The following is a 12,644-nucleotide window of genomic DNA, read 5'->3' on the forward strand; positions in this document are numbered from 1 at the left end:
GGAATCTGGAGCAAAAAACAAACAGCTGGCAGAACTCAGCGGGTCTAGTGGCATCTGTGGGGGGAAAGGAATTGTTGACGTTTCGGATTGAGACCCTGCATCAGGACATCACGGATATTAGTTAACATTTCTAGTGTTCAGAAACATTCAGAATATTTCAATATTGTTCTAAATCAATGGAGGAAAACTCCCAGTGTAGGTTCTTCAAACATTCCCCAATGTGGGAGCTTGCCACAGATTTGTGTGCAGCTCCTTGTCTCCATGAGGTTTCCAATTTTGCACTGTAATCGCTGGCGAACATCTATCAGCAAGATCGAGGCTTCCCATATGTGGAAATCCTGAATCTTCCAGCTTTATGAACAGAGTCCATAACATTTCCCCATTAAATCTGACTTTAGAATGAGAGGACCAATTGCCTCCTGCCCACTAACCTCATTTCACCTGCTGACTATGGGACATAACATAGAAACATAGGAAATAGGAGCAGGACTAGGCTATTTGGCCTTGAAGCCTGCTCTATCTCAGTGCAATAGTATAGGTCTCTCCCAAACCTCTTGATGCCTTTTGCATTTATAAATTTATCAATCTCCTGCTTAAATATGTTCAGCAACTTGGTCACTATAGCTCTCTATGGTTAAAAATTCCACAGGTTCATTGGCATCTCCTTTCCTTACCTCAGCCCTAAATCTCTTGCCCTGTAATCTGCGACTGTGACTCCTCATTCTAGACACTTCAGGCAGAGGGAACATCATCCTTGTATCCAGTCTCTCAAGCCCTGTCAGAATTTTGTAAATTTTAATTAGATCTCCTCTTTCTTCTAACTTCTAGTGAATACAGGCCCGGTCAACCTAATTTCTTCTCATATGGCAGTCTCACCACCCCAAGAATCAGTCTGGTGAGCCTTTATTGCATTCCCTCTATGGCAGATATATTCGTTCCTAGGTAAAAAGACCAAAACTAAATATAATACGCTACAAGTAGTATCACCAAGGCCCGGCGTAATTGTAGCTAGGCATTCTCGCTCCTATTCTCAAATCCTCTTGCTATGAAGGCCAACATACTGTTTGCCTTCTTAACTGCTTGCTACACCTGCATGTTTACTCTCAGTGACCGGTGTAGAAGAGCATTAGAATGGAGAGTGTTGATGTTCCAGATGAAGGGTCTTGACCCCCAAACGTTGACTGTCCACTTCCCTCCATAGATGCTGCCTGATCCGCTGAGTTCCTCCAGCGCCTTTTGTGTTGATCCAGATTCCAGCATCTGCAGTCTCTTGTGTCTCCACAGTGTAATTATGTCTGCAATTGTGCTTACAAACTCTTACTAGTCTACTTGCCAAATCTTCACTTTTAATGCTGAATACTACCTCTTTGCACCCCAAACTGCATGTGCGGTATTTATGACATCAAAATTTCATATAAAAATGATATCAAAATATTAGCTAGAACCTACTAGAATTTTTCAAATAAAACAAAGGAAGATGCAAAACCATGGACTGTAATGCCATGGCTTAGTTTTTTTCTGCATTCCATTTGCAGATTATATTTACTTTTTATACCAAAATTGTTCAAATGACTTATTCCACTCACAAATTTTCTTAGTAGCTGACATTTTGAATGGCCATAATCTAAGTTTGAACAAAATTTAATATTGTGAATGGGTTGGCAGGGTAGATCTGAAGCACACAATTCCACAGTGCAAGCCTCTGAGTTATTCAGTTACTTCCTGAGGTATGGAGTTCCACACTCAAACCACAACCTGAGGAAAGATATTTTCTCTCATTTCCCTATATCTCTCAGTAAATTCGCAGCCCCTGGTTTTAAAGGGAATATATATAAGGAAATTGGAGAAAATAACTTTCCTCGGACAGTGGTTAGAGCGTGGAGCTCTGTACAACAGGAAGTAACTTTCGATGTTTTCAAAAGAAAATTAGACATGAAAGAAAGATAAGATATGGTAACAATAAAGGAAGAAAGTAATATGTAAATGCCAATGTTTTGTATATTCTATGTAAATTATGTTTTAAAATTGCATATTTAACAATAAAATGATTATATTTAACCACTTAGTTGACTCATTTGATGCCTAAATTAAAGCTCTTGTTTAAAGGTTTCAGCTTCTCCTTAAAAACTTGGTATTTAGCTTGATATATTGTCTAAAGCCATGATGGTGTGCAATGAACTTGGATGTATAGTTTGTGCATGTGGTATGTTCTTTATTATGTTCAACTGGACTTGGTTGACAGATAGAAAAGGTCAATACATATTGTTTATACCCGTGAAATAATTATTTCTAACATGCAAAAAACAGACAGACAAGAAGGCAGAGAGATGGTGTATTTCCTCAGTATGGATTAATTTAGTAAAACATTGAATTTTAAGACCAAACTAGAATATCCTCAGCACCTGCAAGACCACCTTAAATGGTCACGGCATTGTGGACACACGACTGCTTTGATCAGGGGTGTGCCACTTGGAAATCTGATAGTGCCCGAGGCCTTGCTGAATTGATTTTACATGAGGTAATACCTTCCCTTCCCCTGCTGTGCCCCCTGATACCTGCTTTGACATTCAATAGAATCAGAACTGATCAGTACCATATTCCCACACTAACTCCAGATCCCTCGATTCACTTAATATCCAAAAATGTATCAACCTCTATCTTGAATATGCTCAGGCCTCCATAGATCCTTCGGGTAGAGTTGCAAAGATTCACTATCCTACGGGTGAAGAAATTTCTTCTTATCTTACTGCTGAGCAGCCACCACTTAGTTTGAGACTGTGACCCATGGATCTAGATACCCCAGCAAGGGGGATCATCATCCTCCCACCTACCCTGAAATGCTCCTTAAGAAATGCACAGCAGATCAGGCAACATCTGTGGGGAGAGAAACAGAGTTAACATTTCAGATTGATGATGATTCACTGATCTGAAGAAATGTTATTGACTCAAAATGTTAATTCAGTTTCTCTCTCCATGTATGCTGGTAAATTGGTTTATTATTGTCACGTCCAGAGGTACAGTGAAAAACTTGTCTAATGTACCATCCATACAGATCATTTTTTTCCAACAGTGCATTGAGGTAGTACAAGGTAAAACAATAACAGAATGCAGAATAAAGTATTACACTTACAGAGAAAGTGCAGTGCAGGCAGACAATAAGATGCAAGGTCATAACGAGGTAGATTGTGAGGTCAAGAGTCCACCTTATCATACTAGGGGACCGTTCAATAGTCTTATAACAGTGGGATATAAACTGTCTTTGTGCCTGGTGGTATGTGCTTTCAGGCTTTTGCATCTTCTGCCCAATGAGAGGGGAGAAGAGAGAATGTCCGCAGTGGGTGGGGTCTTTGATTATGTTGGCTGCTTTACCGAGGCAGCAAGAAGGGTAGACAGAATCCATGGAGGGGAAGCTGGTTTCCGTGATGTGCTGGGCTGTGTCCACCACTCGCTGCAGTTTCTTGAAGTCACGGGCAGAGCAGTTGCTGTACCAAGCTGTGATGCACCAGGATAGGATGCTTTCTATGGTGCATCGATAAAAGTTGGTGAGGGTCAAAGGGGACATGCCAAATTGCTTTAGCCTCCTGAGGAAGCAGAGGCAATAATAGTGAGCTTTCTTGGCCATGACATCTATGTGGTTGGACCTGGACAGGCTATTGGTGATGGTTACTCCTTGGAACGTGAAGCTCTCAACCTCAGCACTGTTGATGTAAACAAGAGCATTTGCACCAGCCCCCTTCCTGAAGTCAATGACCAGCTCTTTTGTTTTGCTGACATTGAGGGAAAGGTTGTTGTCATGACACCATGTCACTAGGCTCTCTATATCCTACCTGTACTCCAACATCATTATTTGAGATATGGCCCACTACAATGGTATCATCAGCAAACTTGTAGATGGAGCTAGAGCCGAATCTGGCCACGCAATCACGGGTATATAGGGAGTAGAGTAGGGGGCTGAGGATATAGCCTTGTAGTGCACCAGTGTTGAGAATAATTGTTGCCTGACCTGCTGAGTATTTCAAGCATTTTCTGTTTTTATTTCAGATTGTCCTGTTTATCACTGCAAGCTGCTAACAGGAGAATTAATCTGGAGATGATTGGGACAGAATTAGGCTTGGTCGTGATCATCCCTGTGACTTAGAAACCTCATGACACACAGCATTAAGACTGATACATAGGATGACCATTCAAATGAGGGCCTGTGCAATCATCTTCCAGGAAGCAGGCAGCTTTCTCGGGAGAGGCGGAGGGAAGTGGAGAACACAGGTAGGAAAAGAAACAAGCAACACCGGCAGTGTCTGGCAGATGAAGAAAGCAACTCAAGTGACAACCATATGTGAATGTGGGCAAGAGCCGGGAATAGTTAGGGCTTGAGGGAACGTCTCAAAATTTCATCACCTAGTTTTATACATTATTTAAATTTTTCTTATTTAAATATAACTCACAACTAATTTATTCATCTTTATAAAAGGGATGGCTGCAATGGATTAGATTTTCCCCAAAGAAGAAAGGGTTTGAATCAAGCCAAAACTGATGAAATGAAAGCTTTGTAATCTATAAATCCATGATAAAATTACCTTGGTCAGTCTCAGAGGACTGTGCTCAAATTGGAAAAATTCACATCAATGCAATGTTTTGAATTTAGGACTGAGGTCAGTGTAAATGGAACAGTTTTCTCTGCTACTTTGGCCCTAGTAGTGTTTAACTTTAGCACTCATGTGAGTGGGCATTGTTCATTACCTGTCTTAATGCTGAGTGTCATTATGTTTCTCAGTTACAGAGACAATCGCCACCACTAATCATATCCTAACATTCTCCAGTCGAACTCATGTGTAAGCAGGTTGCAATGATGAGTGGGAAGACCAGCAAGTGAAAACCTTGATTGGAACCTTTCATTATGATCGGGCTGTAGTCAGCACAGGCTAGGGACTGAACATAGGTCAGCCCTGATCTGTGTGGCTCAGTGCGAACTCCATTGTGAACTTATCCCCAGAGCTTATAGGGGAGTTTTCCCACAAGTTAAAGAGAAACCATCATTCCACAACTTTTGCATCAGTTTAAAAAGAGACAAAAGAGAAGGATTAATAGCAGGGACAGAAGAAAATATGCATTTACATGGGACTTTGCACAATCTCCAGACATCCCAAAGTACTTTGTAGTCAATGAAGTGTGTTCACTAACATAGGAAAGTGTAGTAGCTGATTTACACAGAGTGTGTTCCCACATAGAGCAATGAAATAGAAGATAATCAGTTTTCTTGATGCAGTTTTAGGGACATATAAACCAACAAAGTGAAGAGATCCCCAAGATCTTCTACAAAATGGCACTATGGATCTTTTACTCAACCTAAGAAGCCAGACAGGACCTTACTTTAATGCTTCATCTGAATGAGGGCTCCTTCAACACACTGCACTGGAATATCAATGTAGATCTTGAATGAAAGTTTCTGGAGTGTAACTTCAAATCAGAAATGTCTGACTCAGGTGAGAATGTCTCGTGAATGCAACTTTTGGAAGGTTGGTTTTGTTTGCATGATCATGCACTCCATGTTCTTATTAAAAGTTTAAACAATTGCTTTGCTATTCTACGTGAATAAATGTAACACACAGAGGTAGTTTGGAGAGGAGGAGAAAAACAATGGAAGGTACAGGCAAAAAAATTAACCCCTGTGTAACATAATAAGAAATTTCTCCGTTGAATTCATTGAACTAAAGGGAACTCCTCATCCCTTGCTGGGATGTATACAGGAGCTATACTAGTCCCATAAATGATTCAGATCCAATCATTTGTTTGAACTGGAGTTGTCACTCACAATAGCAATCAACATGAGTACTGTTGGAAGTAAGTCCCAATTCAGACAAATGTGGTCCCAATGACATGCATTTCTTCTAATGGGGGTCACTGTTCAGTAACCAGGACAACCCTGTGCGTTTGTCCCTCACCCTAACCCAGGTGAATGTAGCAACCTTTACTTTCAACCTGCTCAACAGTAGCTTGCTTCTCGAATGTGTGGATTTGGCCTGTGACCTTCTTGGTTTGCGTGTGGCTCAGCTATTGAGTATCTGGGTTGTGATGTCAACAGTTGAACAATGAGCATCTCTGATGAATTACAAGCAGGAAGCAGGTGCCTTTTGTGGAATATCCAGATGAATAATCCAGTGCTGCCAAATCAGGAAGCAGCTGATTTTGAGTACACTACCTGATCCTTGTGCAAACCATGTCAGACACAGATCTCTTGCCTTTTTAGATGACTTGCAACCTTTATCATATATTAAAGTGGCTGGATCCCTTCTAAAGCTACCTGCCTATCAAGCATTTCTTTCCTTAAATTCCCTCTATTTTTAAGAGTATCAGGAGGCTCAGAATTCGAGCACAGATGGAGACAAATGATAATTCCTGATGTTAAAGGTGCTGCTAATTGTGGGACTCGGGCGTTGAAATTAGGAAACTCCAGATCAGGGTCGTGTCATCTGATCACAGCAGCAGGAAAATTACAATTGTATGGTAAAGAACCAGCCTTCCTGGTTGTTATCCAGTGATCTGCTTCATGCTGGAAATCACATGCAATGTATCCCTTTCCCATAATTAAAGTTATTTTTTCAGCCTCACACATGAGTAATTGTCAGCAGCAAAAATCAAACCACTGGAGCAACTCAGCAGGTCAGATAGGATCTGTGGAGGTAACGGGATGGTCAACCTCTCAGGTTGAGACCCTGCATTGGTCCTGAAATGTTGACCATCCCTCTTCCTCCACAGATGCTGCCTGACCTGCTGAGTTCCTCCAGCAATTTGTTTTTTTTTTGCTCCGGATGACAGCATCTGCAGCCTTCTGTGTCTCCATGAGTAATTGTTGCTTGATGATGGACCACTGGGGATCTGATGTTGGCAATCTCTGGTCACATACTGATCAGTCATTGGTAACTTTACAAGTATGACATATAAACACATGAATTAGGAGCAGCGATAGCCACTTGGCCCATCAAGCCTCCTCCATCATTTAAAAAAATCATGGTTGATCTGACTGTAACTTCAACTCGGGATTCCTGTCTACCCATAGTAACCTCTCACCCTGTATCTCCCCCTGACCTGGCTCAATGACTACCACCTGATAGCACTTACCTCCACTGTGATGAAGTGCTTTGAGAGGTTGATTATGGCACGAATGAACTCCAGCCTCAGAAATGACCTGGATCCTCTTCAATTTGTCTAAAGCCACAACAGGTCAACAGCAGATGCTATTTCACTAGCTCTCCACTAGTTCTGGATCATCTGGACAACAGTAATGAATATGTCGGTCTGCTGTTTATCAACTACGGTCCTGTGTTCAACACTATCATCCCCTCCAAATTTATCACCAATCCCTAAGACCTGGGCCTCTATACCTCACTTTGCAACTGGATCCTTGACTTGCTCATCAGTAGACCTCAATCAGCACAGATTGGTAACAACATCTCCTCCTCGCTGATTATCAACACAGGTACCCCTCATGCTGTGTGCTTAGACTCCTGCTCTGCCCTTTTTACATCCACGACTGTGTGGCTAAGCACAGCTCCAATACCATCCATAAATTTGCCAACAGCACCACTGTTGTTGGCTGAATCATGGGTGGTGATGAGTCAGCATTCAGGAATGAGATAGAACATCCGGTTGAGTGGTGCTGGAGTAACAACCTCATGCTCAATGTCAGCAAAACCAAAGAGCTAATCATTGAATTCAGAAAGACCACGTACCAGTTCTCATTGGTAGGTTAGAGGTAGGGAGAATAAGCAACTTCAAATTCCTTGGTGTTTAGATCTTGGATGACCCACCCTGGGCCCAGCACATAGATGCATCATGAAGAAGGAATGCCAGTGACTCTACTTTCTTGGAAGCTTAAGGAGATTTGGCATGTCAGCAAATACTCTTACAAACTTCTACAGATACTGTTAAAATTATCCTGACTACTTGTGTCATGGCCTGGTTTGGCAATTCCAACTTACAAGAACACAAAAGGCTGCAGAGAGTTGTGGACACAGCCTGATCCATCACCGACACAGCCCTCCCTACCATTGACAGCATCCATAGGAAGTTCTGCCTCAAGAAAGCGGCACCTATCATCAAGGATCCCCATTATCTGAGTCATGCCCTCTTCTCGCTGCTACCATCAGGCAGGAGGTACAGAAGCCTGAAATCCCACACCACCAGGTTCAGGAACTGCTACTTCCCTATAACCATCAGATTTTTGAACTGATCTGCACAACTGTAACCCTACTTCAGCAATGGAACACTATGGAACACCTCTTGCACTACCATTGACTTGTCTTTGTATCTTCTTTTTTTTCTTTTCACTGTATTGATATAATTTTATGTATAATTTAATTTATGTTTTGTGTGTTGTCTCTACCTATGTGCCTGTGATGCTGCTGCAAGTAAGATTTTCATTGTACTGTACCTCACTGTACTTGTACACACAACAATAAACTCAACTTGATATTCAAATCTACCACCCTTCTCTTTCGACAAAGAGTTCCAAGGAATTATTACCCTGAGATAGAAAACATTGCCCCTCATCTCTGTGTTATTGATTTCTAAGCATTGACCACAGGTCTTCGATTCTCTCACATCCACACTTATATGGATCTTATATGTTTCAATCAATTCACCCCTCATTCTTCCAAGCCCCATCATATACAAGCCTAGCCTGTCCAAACTTTGCTGATAAGATAACCCAGTCATTCCAGGCTTCTGCATTGATGGCAAGTGCAACAAGCTTGGAACCTCTCTGTCACTAGGATGTTCCACAATTCTGTTGTATGGTAATTATCAGAGACTGATTGTCATGACTTCACCAAAACACTGTTTATCCATGTACCATGGAACTTCCAGGATGGAAGAAGGCAAACCAAGTTAACAAGTCTTTTTTTTCATCCAGCAAATATCATGTTAAGAAATGGAGCAAATTGATCGAATAAACAAAAATATTATCGCCTAAAAGTTACCCATGATAATATTAGGTAATGAATACTTAATATCATTTCTCTCCTCACAAGTCTCACAAAGGTGTTAAGACTCATAAAAATAAACAGCCTTCATTAAATCTAGTGCACAGGGTTGTCAAACAAAGCTTAATATCAAAAATAACACTCATGAAATATGGCTTTAAGTATTTTAACTATCTTTCTAAAATTATTCCTGTTTGTAACAGAGGAAGTCAGGCTGCCTCCAACCTGCGGAAGACCCATATCTGTCCACTTGTGGGATACTGATTGCTGAGTGCCTCATCTTGCAACTCAGGGCCCCTGCTTTGATAACAAGGAGAGTGGAAAGCATTTCCAGGAGGTCAATCCTCATCTGTTGCCAGTCTGGTTGCCAAGGAAACCCTGGAATGCTGTCAGGAAACAGTTGACATCATCTGCACCAGGCTGCCAAATTTTGCAGAGCCTCCACAGGGTATCACAGCTTTTGCTCCGCATTGCTGCATAAATCAGTCCTTAACCTGATTCCTTTCATCCTTCCATTCAGCCTCTACAGACTGAGTGAAGTGCATGATCAGGATTTGTTATCTCAAGGGGGCTGGAATAAAAAAGGAAAGAATTTATGTTACCATTATACAAAGTTCTGGTCAGAGTGCAATTAAAGCACTCTGGCAGCCCCACCTCAGGGAGGATATATTGGAGAACATTCAGTGCAGAATCCCCAGAATGATACTGTGACTAAAAGGTTTTAATCATAAGGCCCAGTTGCATTTGCTAGACTTGTGTCCACTTAAATATAGAAGATTAGGAAGTGGTCTAAATGAGGTATTTAGTAAGTTTAAAAGAGGGGAATAAATTGCGTAAGATCAGGATGCATAATTAATTGTTCCCAGTTGATCTAAAGCGGGCAATGTACAAAGTTTGTGCTGGCTGCTCATTTGAAATTATTACAATGGCCAACAGTGCTCACCGTGCTATTAAGTGGCTGGATGCTTTCAGGGAGTGTTCAGTACAGTTTAATGCATTAGTTACAGCTCTAAAATGGGAAGGGAGAAGGGTGGATTGTGGCTGCTGGAAGTAGTTCTGCAACACATTCTGACTTAGGAGATGTTCAAGGACGGCACAGCAAGGAGGTGCATGCACTCCGTGATTCACAATGCAGGTATTAATGGGGGAGGTGGAGAAAATAGCAGATCTTCACCACTCTCAAAAACCCCTCCATACAATTGTCCCAACAGAGTTAGAGCAGAGCCACACAGGCTAACATCAAGAGGAGCATCCTAAAGACCAGGTTGCAGTGCTGAGAAAACCTTAATGACTATACTAGTAGGATTGAGGTGAGTGACTGCCCCTTCAAATATCATATCCCATCAACCAGTACTAGTCAACGCACTTGAAATTTGTTATAAACAGGACCTCTTATTCTTCTACCTCCTGTCAACTAACACCTTGGGATTTCCCCTTAAAGAAAGCCAAAAGCTCTAACCTGGCTGGGCAGTGACGGAAGAGCCAGGAGAAAGTAAAAATGAAGAAATGTCACCATTCCTTTTCACAGTTGCAAGCATGAGATCAGGAAATGATGCTGTGCATAATTTAGAGGAGTGCTTAAAGGTGGGATCTGGACCAGGCAAAAGTGGTCTGTAACCAGGGCAAGAGATAAAGATGGAACAAGTGCCAGCTCCCCAGATGGCCTGAACCTGTGTGCAATTCCAAAGCTGAGTAGAATGTTCAACTTTCCTGGTGGCCTGAGAGGACCTGCATTTAAGGTGAGAGGGGGAAAGTTTAAGGGATATGTGCGAGGCAAGTTTTTTTACATGGAGAGTGGTAGATGCCTGGAATGGGCGGCCAGGGTGAGTGTGGAAGCAGACATGGTAGTGGCATTAGAGGCATTTAGATAGACACATGAATATGCAGGGAGTGGAGGGATATGCATCATGTACAGACAGATAGGTTTAGTTTTAATTTGGCATCATGATTAGCACAGACATTATGGGCTGTTTCTGTGCTATACTTTTCTATGTTCTATATGTTCTATGTTCAAGTCCAGCTTAGACCATGGACATAACTCCTGTAGATAATCCCACTTCAAAGAATGATGAAGTAGCTACAATTAGCCTGAACATCAATGAGTTAGGAATGGGGGAAAGGCTTCAGTTCTTAAATCTACTTGCTAATCGCGACATTTTCCTAGCAGTTCACATTTGGTTGCCAGATGGCAATGAGAATTGGCTTCAATTGTCATCTCACTCACAGTAATGACACACCCTATCCTTACTTCCTGTCAAGGCTAACATCTGTAGAATGACTATGTGGTTGATGCATCCAGTCCATAGTGACATTCTGTACCAAAGAGCCACAGTTTCAGGAAAGAAATTCATAACAGTAGAAAAAACGGCCATAGACTGGACCAGTTCCTTTTAGTTTCAGACATTTATTTTGATTCCTTTAATTTTGACACAGAAATTGAAATCCATATCAAAAAATAAAATCCTGTGTTGTTTACTGAAATGGTATAGTAGATTGATAGTTTGATGGCCTGCTCCTTGCATACCAGTACTTTCTCTCCATACCAGTGTTCCATCAAGGCAACCAGAGGAAAATACAAAGAAAGCAGAAATAAAGCTGAAAATGTGCAGTAATTCTATTAGGTTTTGGATTTCCCAAAGCTTCTTCATGAGCTTCCCATGTTTATGCATTTAAACCTCAGAGTTTCAAGAGCAAATGCTATCTGAAAAATAATTCCTTGGGCGAAGAAAGCAATGACTATATGTAAAATAGCAATCATGTTCCTTAAGTTATAGGCTGAACATTGGGATTCTTTTCAATCTGGAGGGACCAGATCCATTTTGACCATAATTTTGTCAACAAAGGCTCTTCCATTAGCAGTAGGAAGTAGATTTTCTAAAGTCTTTTGGTCGCAGTGCAATGTTGTGACCTTGGCTACCTTACAGATGGACTTTATACTTGGAACTGCCAGAGTCTATTGTACTAACAGCAGCTGTACCCTGATAAACTGCACAAACAAATTTGCCTGCCTGCAAACCTTTGTAATGCTTCAGCCTTGTTCAGTCACTCGAAATAAAAAGCATATAATATAAATCAACCAAAGAGGACATTTTAGACAGTGGAGGATGGGCTTTACTCCAGGTGCATTAGTTGAATCTGTGATATTGATTTGCTTGGAGAGACAATTGTTCTTATGATTCAGTGAGCTTATGCTGTAAGTAGGTGAGTCAGACCGATAGGAATGGCCTGGTGCCATCCCTGGTTTGTGATGTGTAATCTGACCTTGATATAGTGGAAGCATTAAAATTTGCCCCAGTTTGGCACAGCAAAATTAGCCCAGTTCCCATCTCTGATTTTCATCCATTTATCCCCATGTTGGAACTGCTTATTTAGACAATAAATAGGAACAGTACTGGCCATGATAAAATTCAATTACTTGTCAAAGAAAAAAAAGATTGATAGGCACTTGACAGAAAACAAAGACAGGGGTATGGGTAAAGAACAGGGAAATGGGGCTGATAGGATTGTTGTACCAGGAAATGGCACAGATTTGTGGGCTGAATGGCCTTCTTCTGTGCTGCTATGATTTGACTCTAAGTAGCTTGCCAACTGTTCAGTTCAAATATTATAGCACAATTATGTGGTGGAAAATGTCCAGTGGCCATAGAACTGTGATTCTGCAATGAC

At 41.4% G+C, this 12,644-nt stretch overlaps 1 protein-coding gene across 1 annotated transcript in view; it reads right to left on the reverse strand.

Annotated features, from left to right (window-relative positions):
- LOC127574583 (1-phosphatidylinositol 4,5-bisphosphate phosphodiesterase gamma-1-like) overlaps positions 1-12,644 on the reverse strand; it is a 190,845-nt gene that overhangs the window by 108,460 nt on the left and 69,741 nt on the right. The window lies entirely within an intron of this gene.

Source organism: Pristis pectinata, chromosome 9 (assembly GCF_009764475.1).
Source record: "Pristis pectinata isolate sPriPec2 chromosome 9, sPriPec2.1.pri, whole genome shotgun sequence".
Taxonomy (NCBI): Eukaryota; Metazoa; Chordata; class Chondrichthyes; order Rhinopristiformes; family Pristidae; genus Pristis; species Pristis pectinata.